The sequence below is a fragment of the Astyanax mexicanus genome, chromosome 6 (genome assembly GCF_023375975.1).
Source record: "Astyanax mexicanus isolate ESR-SI-001 chromosome 6, AstMex3_surface, whole genome shotgun sequence".
Classification (NCBI taxonomy): Eukaryota; Metazoa; Chordata; class Actinopteri; order Characiformes; family Acestrorhamphidae; genus Astyanax; species Astyanax mexicanus.
The window spans coordinates 13,363,317-13,378,392 of NC_064413.1; the positions used below are offsets into that span (position 1 = coordinate 13,363,317).

General features: G+C 50.9%; 1 non-coding gene and 1 pseudogene across 1 annotated transcript; both read right to left on the reverse strand.

The window, feature by feature from the left end:
• Positions 1-7,401: 7,401 nt before the first annotated feature.
• On the reverse strand, positions 7,402-7,572 carry LOC125802646 (U2 spliceosomal RNA; annotated as a pseudogene).
• Positions 7,573-7,849: 277 nt separating this feature from the next.
• Positions 7,850-7,966, reverse strand: LOC125802681 (U5 spliceosomal RNA). Its single transcript, XR_007439731.1, has one exon. It is a non-coding gene; the product is annotated as a U5 spliceosomal RNA (small nuclear RNA).
• Positions 7,967-15,076: the final 7,110 nt, after the last annotated feature.

Genomic DNA, 15,076 nt, shown 5'->3' on the forward strand with positions numbered 1-15,076 from the left:
CTCGTCGCAGCCGCTCGACCAGCGTCTCGATGTACAGGATGTAGAGCAGGGGAGACAGCGGGCACCCCTGTCGTACCCCTCCCTTCTGCTCGATCTCGGCCGAGAAGTGGCCGTTTACCCCCACCTTGCTGGTGACTTCTGTATAAAGAAGTCGTACTAGGGCTAGGAAGCCCGGGCCCACGCCCATCCTCTGCAGAACTGCGAAGAGGAAGGCGTGGTTAACCCGGTCGAAGGCTTTCTCCTGGTCCAGACTCAGCACCGCCAGGGGCACCCGGCGCTGCTCCGCCCAGGCAATGGCGTCTCGTATGAGAGCCAAGTTCATACTGCCTGTGCGCCCGGGCACCCCGCAGGTTTGATCCGGACGGACCAGGGAAGCCATGACTCCCTTGAGGCGTCGGACCAGCACCATGGCAAAGATCTTATAATCCACTGTCAGCAATGTTATCGGCCTCCAGTTTGCCAAGTCGGTCCTGTCTCCCTTCTTGTACAGACATGCCCCTTCCGAACGGAGGGTGGGAAAAGTCCCAAACCTCCGGCCTCTGTGTACATGTCCAGCAGTTCCGGACCTATCAGGGGCCAAAAGCTCCTGTAGAACTCTACAGGCAGCCCGTCACCTCCGGGGGCCACGCCGCCTTTCAGGGAGAGCATTGCGCTCTCCACCTCTGCGCGGGTGACATTTCCCTCCAGGAGGGCCCTTTCCTCTTCCGACAGCCGTCCCTCCACGGCGTCCAGGAAGGCAAGAGCCCCGGCTCCCGGTACGTCCCGGGCCTGGAACATGTTGGCGAAATATGCCGCGGCCGCCACCAACATTCCGTCGGTGTCCTCATGGAGCGTCCCGTCTTCTGACTTGAGCCCCGGGATGTGAGCCCTAGCCTGCCTCTTCTTGACAGAGTCAAAGAAGAAGCGCGTAGGGCGCTCATCCTCCCTGATCCGTTGGTGCTGGGCCTGTCTGCAGTACCCGCGTGCCTGGGCCTCGTGGTAAAACCTCAAGGCCTCACTGGCTTCCCGGATCCGGACTTGATTCCGGTCCCGACAGGCGGCTCGCAGGTCGCACGACCACCTCCGGATCGCCCGCTCTCTCCTCCGAGCGGCCGCGTTCGCCCACCACCGGCAGAGGGTGGCGACCTTTTCCTTCAGGTCTTCCCACCACTCCCCCGCCGTGGCATAGAGGACCTTCATCCTCTTCCATATGGGGTAGAGGGTCCGGAAAACGGCGCAAAAGGCCGGATCCCGTAGGAGGGCGACATTCATCCTCCATACCCCATTCCCATGCCCCCCCCTGCATGCGCAGGGCAACTCCCACGTAACAGTGGTCGGAGCCCCAGAACGGTCTGGACCAACACGCTAAGATGTCAGCTCCGTTCCGGACAAAGATGTAGTCCAGGCGGGAGGCGTCACCCCTGGAATTACACCAGGTGTGTCCTCCCCCCTGGGACTCGACGACCCTGTACGAATCGACCAGCCCGGCAGTCTGCACTATCCTAGCTAGTTCCAACCCCCCGGCCCCTGTGTCGAGGTCCACATTAAAGTCCCCGCCTACGACGAGGACCTTGTTCGTGAACAACAGGGGCTCCAGGTGGGTAAAGAACCCTCGCCAACCGGCCGGGCTGGCAGGAGCATACACTCCTATTGCCCTGAGGGCAATCCCCTTCCACTCCCCGTCGACGCAAATGATGCGTCCTGGCACCGGGGACTGAACGGTCAGGACCGAGAAGTCCCCGGAGCCAAACAAAATGCCCACTCCGTCCGCCACTCCTTCCCCCACCCCCCACACCGAGGGGCCCGCCTTCCACTGGGCCGAATATAAGCTTGCATCCCGCTGCGAGGTCAAGTGGCACTCCTGCACAAACAGGACCTCGCAGCGGAACGCTCGCAAGCTCCGGAAGACGGCCTCCCGCTTAACCCCGTCCCTGATGCCCGTAACGTTGAGGGACCCCACCGTCAGTCTAAACATATCTAAAACGGTGGAGTCCCTCCCTCCCCCCTTCCGCCGTACCCAGAAAACGGATCCCCACCCCCCAACCCCACCAAACCCCGCAAAAACCCACTCCAACCCAACAAAGTCCCACACACCCACAAACCCCACAAAACAGCCCCATAAACCCCCCACCCACAACAAACCCACCCCAAACCAACACAGTCCCACAAAACCCCCCACCCGCAAAAGCCCACCCACAACAAACACAGTCCCACAAAATCCCCCCTCCCGTAAAAGCCCACCCACAACAAACACAGTCCCACAAAATCCCCCCCTCCCGCAAAAGCCCACCCCCAACAAACACTGTCCCACAAAACCCCCCACCCGCAAAAGCCCACCCACAACGAACACAGTCCCACAAAATCCCCCCTCCCGCAAAAGCCCACCCACAACAAACACAGTCCCACAAAATCCCCCCCTCCCGCAAAAGCCCACCCCCAACAAACACTGTCCCACAAAAACCCCCCTCCCGCAAAAGCCCACCGCCAACAAACACAGTCCCACCAACCCCCCCTCCCGCAAAAGCCCATCCCCAACAAACACAGTCCCACCAACCCCCCACCCGCACAAACCCAACAAAGTCCCACAAACCCCTCCACACACACAAACCCCCCACAACCCTACTCAGTCCAACAAGCCCACCCAACCCCAACAGAGTCCCACAACCCGCCACCCACAAAGGTCCACCCACCCCAAAGAAGTCCCACAGTCCCCCACCCCTTCCCCAAAAACCCCTCCTCCCCTCCGAAACAAAGTCCCACTCCCTCAAAATACTCCCTACCCCTGCCCTATCCCTGAAAGGATACCGCATAAGGGCGGTCATTTATTTGTCCCTTTACCCTTCCCCTCCAGACCTCGTCCGCCTGGTGGCCACCCTCTCCCACCCCTCCTGACCTGCGTCCTCTGGGTCTGACGATGAGGAGCCGTCCAGCAGAGACGGGGACCAGTCTGTGCTGGGGTCCTGGAGTGCGTTGTCCGCACACTGGCCCGGCCCCGGCAAAAGCACGCTGGCTGGGTCGAGGAGGTCGAACTCCCGGACCTCCTCAACCTTGGACCGTTTGGCTCGTTGGCCGTCCTCCTCAGCTTGAGGATCCCGTTCCCTGATGGGAGCGGGGGCAGGGGGGTCTGGCGCTGGCTGGCCGTCGGGGACGGCGACGGTTGCCCACCCGGGCCGCAAGATGGGTGCCCCGGGCTCCATCCCCTCCAAAACCTCCGCCCAGTCCATGGGCGTCCAGGAGTCGGGCAGCGGTGGGGCCGGCCAGAGGCCCGTGGACTCGCCGGTGGGGGCCAGCAGGATCTCTGCGACGACGTCTCCCGGCGTCGGTGGCACCTCCTGCTGCTGCTGTCCTGCCGGCAGGTCCTCCGGGACCGGTGCGGCCGGAGCCTTCGTCTCTGATGGTGGGGGTGGAGGCGGTGGCGGAGGCGGCGGCGTTGGGGGCCGAGGGGGAGGAGGAGGGCCCCTGCAGGCGGTGGAAGGCCCGGCCTCTCCGTCGTCCACGACGGCGTCGGGCACCCTGGTGTCCTGTGGCCTGGCGTCCCCTCTCTGCGGTGCCTGGTCTGGTTCGGGCGGCCTGTACTCGTCCTGGAAGAGGCTGGCGTACGTACCTCGGCGGGAGGGGCAGGAACGGAAGAGGTGTCCCTGGCTTCCGCAAAGGCTGCAGGCCTTTGGGGCCCCGCACTCGGCCGCCCCGTGCTGATCGGATCCGCAGAAGCGGCAGTGCTTCCCCGAGCACGCCTCTTTGCTGTGTCCGAGGGCGCCGCACCTCCTGCAGTACAGGGGCTGGCCGGGGTAGTGCAGGAACCCCCGGTGCGGGCCGATGGCAAAGCTCCCAGGCGGGTGGAGCAGACCCCCCGTGCCGGCAAGGTCCACCCGGAGCCGGACCAGGAACCTCCTCTTCCCGTTCCAGATGCCGAACCGCCCTTTTACCTTCTCTCCCGCCGAGACGGAGCTGCAGTACCGCCCCAAGAAGGCCCGGATGACGTCGTCCTCCACGTACGGATTGTACATGTGGACCGTCACCGGGACTTCGTCCATAGCGAAGAGGGGGACGGCCCGCAGCCCACGCAGCACCTCCTCCTGCGTACCTTTGCTGCACTTAGCAAAGAACGCCGTGCAGTCGCTGTAGGACGCCAGGGTGACGTCCACGAAACCCGCCACCACGAAGTCCTGCAGGCAGAAGATCCGTGAGGGACCGAGTCCTCCGAAGTCCCTCAGCACCCGCTGGACCACGTAGTCCCATCCGAATCTCGACCTGTCCGCCTCCTCCGCTTCTGGTACCAGCTCCAGCCGCACCGTGTGCTTCAGTCGCACCACTCGGGCCGACGTTGACGCTCTCTCTGCCATGCTCTTTTAGACAAGCGAGTCCGTTCTTAAAAGAACAGCAGAGACGGGGACCAGTCTGTGCTGGGGTCCTGGAGTGCGTTGTCCGCACACTGGCCCGGCCCCGGCAAAAGCACGCTGGCTGGGTCGAGGAGGTCGAACTCCCGGACCTCCTCAACCTTGGACCGTTTGGCTCGTTGGCCGTCCTCCTCAGCTTGAGGATCCCGTTCCCTGATGGGAGCGGGGGCAGGGGGGTCTGGCGCTGGCTGGCCGTCGGGGACGGCGACGGTTGCCCACCCGGGCCGCAAGATGGGTGCCCCGGGCTCCATCCCCTCCAAAACCTCCGCCCAGTCCATGGGCGTCCAGGAGTCGGGCAGCGGTGGGGCCGGCCAGAGGCCCGTGGACTCGCCGGTGGGGGCCAGCAGGATCTCTGCGACGACGTCTCCCGGCGTCGGTGGCACCTCCTGCTGCTGCTGTCCTGCCGGCAGGTCCTCCGGGACCGGTGCGGCCGGAGCCTTCGTCTCTGATGGTGGGGGTGGAGGCGGTGGCGGAGGCGGCGGCGTTGGGGGCCGAGGGGGAGGAGGAGGGCCCCTGCAGGCGGTGGAAGGCCCGGCCTCTCCGTCGTCCACGACGGCGTCGGGCACCCTGGTGTCCTGTGGCCTGGCGTCCCCTCTCTGCGGTGCCTGGTCTGGTTCGGGCGGCCTGTACTCGTCCTGGAAGAGGCTGGCGTACGTACCTCGGCGGGAGGGGCAGGAACGGAAGAGGTGTCCCTGGCTTCCGCAAAGGCTGCAGGCCTTGGGGGCCCCGCACTCGGCCGCCCCGTGCTGATCGGATCCGCAGAAGCGGCAGTGCTTCCCCGAGCACGCCTCTTTGCTGTGTCCGAGGGCGCCGCACCTCCTGCAGTACAGGGGCTGGCCGGGGTAGTGCAGGAACCCCCGGTGCGGGCCGATGGCAAAGCTCCCAGGCGGGTGGAGCAGACCCCCCGTGCCGGCAGGGTCCACCCGGAGCCGGACCAGGAACCTCCTCTTCCCGTTCCAGATGCCGAACCGCCCTTTTACCTTCTCTCCCGCCGAGACGGAGCTGCAGTACCGCCCCAAGAAGGCCCGGATGACGTCGTCCTCCACGTACGGATTGTACATGTGGACCGTCACCGGGACTTCGTCCATAGCGAAGAGGGGGACGGCCCGCAGCCCACGCAGCACCTCCTCCTGCGTACCTTTGCTGCACTTAGCAAAGAACGCCGTGCAGTCGCTGTAGGACGCCAGGGTGACGTCCACGAAACCCGCCACCACGAAGTCCTGCAGGCAGAAGATCCGTGAGGGACCGAGTCCTCCGAAGTCCCTCAGCACCCGCTGGACCACGTAGTCCCATCCGAATCTCGACCTGTCCGCCTCCTCCGCTTCTGGTACCAGCTCCAGCCGCACCGTGTGCTTCAGTCGCACCACTCGGGCCGACGTTGACGCTCTCTCTGCCATGCTCTTTTAGACAAGCGAGTCCGTTCTTAAAAGAACAGATTTTTTTTTTTTTTCTTTGCGGGTCAGAAATTTTTTCACCATCATATTGTACATTCATGGTTACTCATTTTTCATCATCCCCACTAAAAACATTTAAGACAAAACAAAACAACAAATAAACCTTTATTAAACTAAACTATACTAAAATACCTTTAAAAATCACTTCTCTCTTTTTTTTTTTTTTTTTTTTTATGGCTGTGCCTGGGCTTATCTTTAAAATGATAAAAGGATTAACAACCATTAAAAGAGTTAAAAGGGAGCTCCTCTTATGCCCCCTCGACCTCTTCACTTTCTTCGCCGGAGGACTCCTCCCCCTCCGAACTGGAAGTATACCCTTCCTGGATTCGGAGGGGTGGTGGTGAAATGTCAGATATCCACATGATGGAGTCCTCCGGCTCGGGGGACTGCGGTGTTCCTTCAGGATCTCCCACGGGCGCCGCCAAAGGGGGAGTGCCCGCCTTCCTTACCTTTTTCATATCTAGTTCTTCCTTGATTTGGTCCTGCTCCCTTACCCTCTTTGTTGCCGCTGATGTTTTCAAGGGAGCAGGACCAGGGGGTGCCTCCTTACTAGGCCGAGGGGGCGAGCCCGGGGCCGAACGCCTGGCCTCAGCGGGGGTTTTTACAATCCTTAGCCAGGTGCCCGTGCCCCAGGCAGTTCCTGCATTCAACGTCCTTGCACCCCTCGACCTGATGTCCATACTTCTGGCACCCCCTACAGAAGGCGGGCTGCCCCCTGAAGAAGAGGTACCCCCTATTTCCACCAAGCGAAAAATTTGCTGGGGGGTACCTCCAACTTCCTTCACTGTTCTTTTTGAAGTTCATAATATACTGGCGGCGCCCGTTCCATACTCCCAGCTCATCCCGGACCATGCGCTCCCCGGGCTGGACCTCTCCAAATTCTTCCAAGAATTGACGGACGGACTCAGCTGCCACAAACGGATTGAAAATGTGGATGGTGACCATCCGCCGGCCAACGTGCCACATTGACTCCATGGTGAAGGTCTTCCCCAGCGGATGGCCACCCAGGACCTGGCCCTGCTCCAGAATCCGCTCGAAGGTTGCTTCAGACGCCATGGTAACGTCAAAGAACCCCAGGGCGTTGTTTCGCTGGGCGCAGATGAGGTCTACCGGTTTTAGCCCCAGCGCCGAAAACAGGACCTCCCGGATGAAAGGCACCCTCTCAGGAAAGAGGGCGCCCTCCCCCGGGTCCCTCCACTGGAACCGGACGGTGTGGGGGACCCCCATCACACCACCACCGGATCCCAGCAGAGGGGATATCCCTGGCGCCGAGGCCGCCGCCGGGGCCCCATCCTACCCCGCAGAACCCCGAGGTCCCGACTCCACGGCGTCGTCAGCGATGGAAGTCTCTCCGGCTGGTTCCGAAGCCGGCCGGTCCACCAGCTGGTCCGTCCGCCGTCGGGGGTCGTCCAGCCGGGGCAGGGTTGTCGTCGCCGCCACCGCCGATGCTATCTTCTTCGGCGGTGAGGTCTTCTTCTTCGTCATCCGGGAGGGCTGGGAGCTAATCTAAAAAAACTTAAAACAAATAAAAAAATAAATAAAATAATAATAATAATAAAAAGGAGCTCAAGGGATCCCCTGCGGCAGCGGCGGACAGGCCACCTGCTGCTGCACATATGTTCACCCTTGAACGCCTTCTAAAATTAAGCCCAAGCACAGCCGACGTCCTCCTCAGTCGAATCCGCTAAAACTGATAAGAACAGATACTACACTTGATCTTAGCCAAAAGGCCGAGAAGCGATAACCCGAATATCGCCACCTGGTTGTGGGGCCCTTCTTTTTACTATGTAGCTACTAAGCGGCGAAGACAACAGATGTCCCACCCATTTAACGTCACCCTACTCTAGCCATTGTTCAAAGAGGTCTCTCTTTTACTCTTTTACTGTTATTCCTTTTAAACTTTTTTCTTTTACTGTTTTCTTTTGTCATCGTTCCTTCCTACTCTTATTTTTTTTCTTATTTATTGATTGATTGATTGATTAATTCATTCTCTCTCTCTCTCTTTTCACTGAAATGAGCAGCTTCGCTAAAAGCAAAGCTTTCAAAAAATAAGCAATACTCGTCAACGTTCCCCTCCACGGAAATCTTTAGTAAAAGGCGAAAGATTTATACGTAAATGAAGAGAAACCTGAGCTATACCCGTAACCCAACAAATCCCTCCGAGGTCCAGAAAGGGCCGAGGCAGCTGGAGGAAGGCAGGGAGCAAGGGCAGATTGAGAGGGAAGACTACCTTCAACTTTTTTGTCCTCTCCTACAGTTAACACGCACGAGTCCTGATGACGTCACACCTGGGCTTTCCCATAGCGATTAGCATTTTAGCTAGTTAGCTTAGCAATGATTATATACAATGCTTACCAATGCGGGGATATTACAGCTCGTTTTCACGGTGTAAATGGCGCAGAGACTCCAATTTCAGCTCACAGTAAGTATTTCTAGTTATTAAGACAGTTTTTCTAGCGTTTTTACAACTTTACAGTAACTTTTACTCTGTTTTATTTCAGACCAAGCTGGAGAGATCTGAGCTGTGTGCTCCCTCTAACACTACTGCCGCCGACTGTGGTGAAAAATACCGCGAACAGCTTCATGACTCACTGCACATACCTGCATTGTGCATTTTCATTGGCTAGCTAACTTTGTAGAAACTTATGAGCCAATCAGAAACAAAGAACAAAGATAACATTGTTTTAATTGAAAAAAATAAAATAAATGCTTTTCTGTCGTTATTTAAAATTAATACGTTTTAATTCTGATTTCTTTCCCAAATATATGAATGAATTATTTAGTTAGTTTAATTATTTGTCAATGACCATTTTACTTAACTTATATAACTATAAATATATAATTTAGAGTAGAGTAGCGATAGAGTAGGCTGCAGCTGCAGGTCTTTAATTTGCTGTTTTGTGATATTTTCTGCCATTTCTATGGTTCTGTCTTTAACTGTCTTCGCAGAGAGAGGCATCTCTCTGATTTTCTGCACAATTTCACTCTTGTTTCACTCTGAAATCTTAATGAATAACTCTTTCATATATTCTTCATCTGTGAACGGTTTCCTACGCCTGACTATTTCTTGAGCGGCAACAAAACTTGCATATTGTAGTTGAATTTGCAGACTTCACCCACTTCTTGAATTGATTGTCAGATCAGCCTTCCGCATCATTTTCGAAACAGCTTTTTTTCTCTCTTCTCCCTGTTTATTTTGGAAATGTCTTGCCACATTTGACCTTTTATTGTTAGCCAGTCTTTTTCCACAGATTAGGCATACTGGTAGGCCACTCTCGTCAGATGAAAATGCAAATGAATCTGCCCAGGCATCATTAAATGTTCTATTTTCTTCAGAATTTTTTTGTTTCTTACGTTTCGCCATAGTTTTATTTTAATACTTCCAATAATCTTCCCATTTAGAACAAACAATAACCTTCCAATTAAGAACTAACTTCTAAAAAAGAACTAACACAAAATGCACTTAACTACAAATACTTATCTACAAATTAACAGAAGTCGCATTAGATCAGTGTTTCTTAACCTTGTTTCTGCATATTCTAGAGCTTTCTCTGCTTTAAAGGCACTTAATAAAGTAAGGGGTGGTATGATGTGTCTAACACACTGCTGGATTTACATAATGATTGGTTTTATAATCCACAGGGAGCTAAGGGAGTTTAACAGGTAAACTCAATAAATGATTGTTTATTAGCTGGTCAGTCTGATCTGCACAATTTTATGACAGGGATCAGGGTTAAGAGACTGCTTTAAACTACAAACAAAGTGGTGTACTAAATTCTGGCTATCCACTACATCTTCTAGATGACTAGTTAGCTAAATGAATTTTCGTCTATTATAACTTACAGTAGGCCTGCAATCCTAAATTAATAAACACACCTTGACCATCTATGTAGCTAATTCTAAAGTTCACAAGTCACAAGCTGTATTTTTTCACACAGTCATTTAATCTGTGTGTTTTGATTCGGAGACGACCAGCTATGGGAAACAATGTAATCACAGTTTACATGGTTAGCTCCGTTACCTTTCTTTTAGAAAAATCTCCGTATGAGTCACATGACTCAATCTGAGAAATGGCAGCTTAAGGGGAGACATCTGTGCACCATTAGAAGTTTTGTTCAGAATTACGACATTACGATTGCCTGCACGAGGAGATTGCTAGAATTAATGTGCTTCTCAAGCAAATGTTTGCCAAACATAGTAGCAGCCTGGAGGAAATCAGAAGAACAATTACGTCGATAGAGGGCAAGCTCACAGAAGTTCTTACCCGTCTTGGGAGGGCAGAGAGCAGACAGGATTCACTTGAGGAGTGCGTAAAAGAGATAAAAGAAAGTCCATCTGCAACTCGCGCCGAGATGTCTAGTCTCCAGCAAAATATAGTGGACCCACCGCAACAATCTATAATTTCCAGAGCATTGCAAAGGGAGAGACCCGGCAAAGTTCCTGTCGGATGTGATTCCTGAGATGCTCGGTCTGGAGTTAACGTCTGGGCTTTTGGTGGAGCGATGTCACCGCTTGTCAGCCACTCGTAAAGGGAGAAACAGACCGGATAGAATCCTCATCGCCTGGTTTCTTAACAGGCAGAACAAAAAGGCAATAACCAACGCGGCGAGAAAAAAGGGTGAAATCCGCTGGAATGGCAACCTCATCAGGATCTTTCTAGGACTACTCAAAAAGAAATGGTGTCTCTGCACCAAAGTGTTTGAGAATGCAAGAAACTACTCCATCAACACAAGATACCTTTCAAACAGAAACACCCTGTGGTTCTCTGTATCACTGCGGAGGTGAGCGGTGCTTTGATAACGCCCGCACCACGTTTAGCTTTATTTCCACCCTACAGCCAGAGGCTGAGTCTACCCGTACCTGATGGTGCACTGTGCCAGGGACATCCTGGATTTGATGTATGACCATTAGCCATGGTAGACCAAATTGGCTGTTTAGCAATAAAGAACTTAAAGGTAATGTAAATATTGTTAAGTGCAGGTTTTATGTGCACTACTTCAAAATGCGGTTCTTAACTACCAGCTTTATTGTTTTCCTATTTAGTGTATGTGAACTTGGTCTTATGTTTTAAGGTAAATTTGTTTTTCTTGATACTCTACATGTGTGTACAAGTCAGTTATTGACTTAATGATTGTTATAGACTTTGTTTAGTTTGTATTTTTGCTCACAGTTGCATTAATAATGTCCTTGTTGATGTCAGTTACAGTGAGGCCCATCTTCAATAACATTGGTTAGAGAGCTGTTTAGTCGAGTTATATAGACTGTTTAGAGTTAGTTGTCGTGATGGTGGCACTGCCCTTAAAGCTTGCAGATCACAGACCTAGTTGGTGTTTTTTTCGGGGCACCCAGAGAGTGGAAGCCAACTTGTTTATTTTACACTGTTTTGTTTTATATTTTTGATTATGTTGTTTGTTTTTTTGTTTTTATCCCAGTCACTGCTACTCCTCCTATTCAGTATCCATGTACCTTTTCATTCAGAGGATAAACACGTTTGTGGGGATTTGGTCATTTTACACACTAGGCTAAATTTAGAAGATGATAGACAGGTGGTCACCATACTGCTGTATTGTATGTTATGTCAGCTAAATTAGGAAACGTGCAGGGTCTGAGCATAGCCACATGGAACGTTAAGGGATTAAATCATTATTTTAAAAGATTATCATTGTTTTTATTTTCTCTGCTTTTCAAGGCTCGATAACTGAGGCTGTGTAAATACCGTGTGCACGCGTGTGAGCCTTGATTACAAAAGCATGCCTTGAATTAGTGGGAACAGGTTGAGTCTTAATTGCGTTAGTGGAACGGAACTAGCTGGAAGTGAATTGTTTGGCTAACTCAAGCGAGGACTACTCAAATAAGCGCCACTTTTGTAAGCTCCCTTCGTGGCACGGCCCCCAGGGCATCGGAGGGCGTGCCAGGCCGGCACTGAGGGTTAATTTGGCTAATTACTGACACCTGCTACCAACTCCTTATAAGCAACGCCAACCAGCCACTCGGCATTGGATCTTTGATGCTCCTGAGAGCGAATCTATCTTCTCGTCTCCACTCTCTAGTTTTCCCTGTCCTCCTTTCTCTCTCTAGTTTGGTGTAGCTGTGTAGTTCGGTTTCCTCCACAGCTCCCCTCCACCCCCCTCTTTCTCTGTGTCTGTGTGAAGCAGCTGTGAGGCTCGCGGTTTGCTCACCTTCTCTCTCCTCTCTGGTGAAACAGCATTTAATCCACAAGCACCTCAATTCAGTTTTGTTTTCTTTCGAAGCTCTATTGTTTCAGTTAATCCTCACCTCGCGTCATTAGAGGTAGCCGCTTCCCTGCGAGCTTTATTTACATTTCTTACCCTCTCTCATTCCCGCTATGCGTGACTTTTGTTTCTCTGCCCGTTTTCGTTGCTCCGCCCCTTTTCGGCGGCTGCATCCCAATCCACTCGCTGGTACAGCGGTACGAGTATTGGGCTGCGGCCCGGATTCGATCCCCGCATGGGTTGGGGTTCTATAATATGAATTATAATATATAATATTATTTTTAAATTTCCCTTTTTCTTGGGTTTACCTGCTTTGAGGTCTGCGACTAGGTCTGCTAATTGTGTGGTTGGAGCTGCAGTTTGTATAGCACTCCACCCCCCCTCTTCTTACATTGTGATTTGGTCTTTATACAAGAAACACATTTCACAGACAATGAGTGTTCGATGCTTTGCATGTGAGGAATCCCAGAACATGAAATGACCAATGAGTCATCAAATGATCTGACCAATGAGTCAGATCTTAGAATTTAAAATATATTTAAATTTACTGGAAAAATAGTCTCAGCATTACAGATATATATATATATATATATATATATATATATATATATATATATATATATATATATATATATATATATATATATATATATATATATATAAGGAATAGAAATTAATAAATATATATATATTAGAAAAGAGTAAAAGTACATCATTGAGTCAACACATAGTGTAGTAAAATCTCGATAGATCAACACATTCACAACCCAGAGAGAGGGAGAAATAAAGAAAGAGAGAGAAACTAAAGCCAGTCGAGGGTCAGAGAGAACCCCTCAGACTTCATTCAAGCAGTTATACCTTTATGCAAATGACATGTGATTGGACAGAACTTATCAATATGATTACGTCTGCAGAGTCCAGGTAACAGGTTGTTGTCCAGTCCCAATAATGGGAGTAGCTCCAGCTTGTCTGAGCAACAAGTTTTATCATAGTGTTCCGCTGTGTCCTTCATGAACACAGCAAACAGTCCTTGTGTTTCAAACAATATTTAAGTGTCCTAAAGTCTGTGAGAAGATGAAACGGAGGAAAAGAGTGGATGGAAAGATCTTCTGGCCTGTGTAAGACTTTAAGCAGTGTAGAACAGGCAAGCGCTGGCTATCTGAGGAGAGGTTCCCAGCACTTCACTCAGATAGCTAGTTGCAGTGATGCTTCTCTGCCACTCAGGATAACGTTCTCCTCACAGCTCTTGCTGTTGATGAAAAAAGTACAAACAACTTTCAAAGCCTTGTGTCATTGTGACAGTTAAAAAGAGAGCAAAGATCATAATGTTATTAAATAAATTAAGTGAACAATAAAAATAATAACCCTTCAGGATGAGCCAATATTTTTTGCAGATCTAGAGTGCAGTATAAATAGAATGGGCAATCATCCAGTCATTCTAGTGGGGGATTTCAATCAGGGCTTGGACATAGTGCTTGACCACAGTAGACCATCCACTTCTCAACCCCGAAGATCAAAGCGGGTTCTTGAAAATATATGCAAAGCTTTAGGTTTGGTGGATATATTGCACATTTTTAACCCTACATTTAGGGACTACAATATTTTTTCTCCCCACATCAAACCATTTCAACAATTGATTTCTTTCTCTTATCAAAGACATTAATGGCCATTGTTTTATCTTGTAAATTTGGGAATATAATAATCTCAGATCATGCCTGTGTGACACATCATGCAACCATTCACCCAAACTATAAAATCTCGTAGATGGAGGCTGAACTCAGGTCTGCTAATGAATGAAGCATTTAGAACAACCCTTAGTGCTGAGATTAAGATGTATTCAGAGATTGACCTACCTATGGCATCATCTGCAGCTGTGGCATAAGAAGCACTTTTTTGAGGGGACACATAGTACAACACTGCTTTCAAGAAAAAAAAAATACTACAAGACAGTAGGAATTAGAGCAGAGGATCAGTGTCGCAGAAGGTAAATTCAAAATAGACCTGTCCAATGAGTCCTTACTCTTACTCCTTACTTGTGGAACTAAAATATAAGTTTAATACTCTTCTCTCACAAAAAGTGGAATTCTCTCATTTCAGAGCCAGGCAGAGGTACTGTGAGGAAGGAGACTGGGCCGACAGATTACTTGCCAGCTACATAAAAAAACAGGAATCCTTAAGCACAATTTCGAGTATAAGAGATCAATGTGGGGGACGTAAAACATCTACAAAAGAGATTAACGAGTCTTTTTTATTTCTATACAAACCTTTACAGTACAGAGTTGTCAGTGGATGATGAGATTGAATCTTTTCTTTATAAACTCAGTTTACCAGTATTGACAACGAATCAGAAAGAGGAGCTTGACAAACCCATACCTGAGGAGAAAATTGTAGATGCGATTGCGCTCTTAACCACTGGCAAATCACCTGGCCCAGACGGGTTTACAGCAGAATTTTACAAGATGTATTGTAAGGAATTAACTCCCTATTTAATGAATATGTATGAAGAATCCTTTGCAAAAGGCTTTCTTCCTCCAACCTTGTCTGAGGCATCTCGCTCCTCTTCAAGAAGGGTAAGGACCCACATAACTGAGTTATCGACCAGTTTATCTTATTAACTGTGATGCAAAAATTCTAAATAAGGTGGTAGCAGGGAAAATAAATAAAGTAGTAGCAGCTCTGGTACTAAGTTAGCTTTATTCATCAGCGAAACTCAGCAGATAACATCAGGAGATTCATAGATATCATGTGGCATGTTCAGAATGAACAGGAGCCTGTAGCTGCCCTATCATTAGACGCTGAGAAGGCATTTGACCGGGTAGAGTGGCGCTATCTTTTGCTGACTTTGAAGGCTTTTGGATTTGGAGACGTCTTCATAAAGTGGATTCATATATTGTACACTGGGCCCAAAGCTGCGGTGGTAACAAATGGGCTTATTTCACCATATGTAGCCAGCTATTGTGGGTGTGTGTGTGTGTGTGTGTGTGTGTGTGTGTGCGTGTGTGTGTGTGCGTGC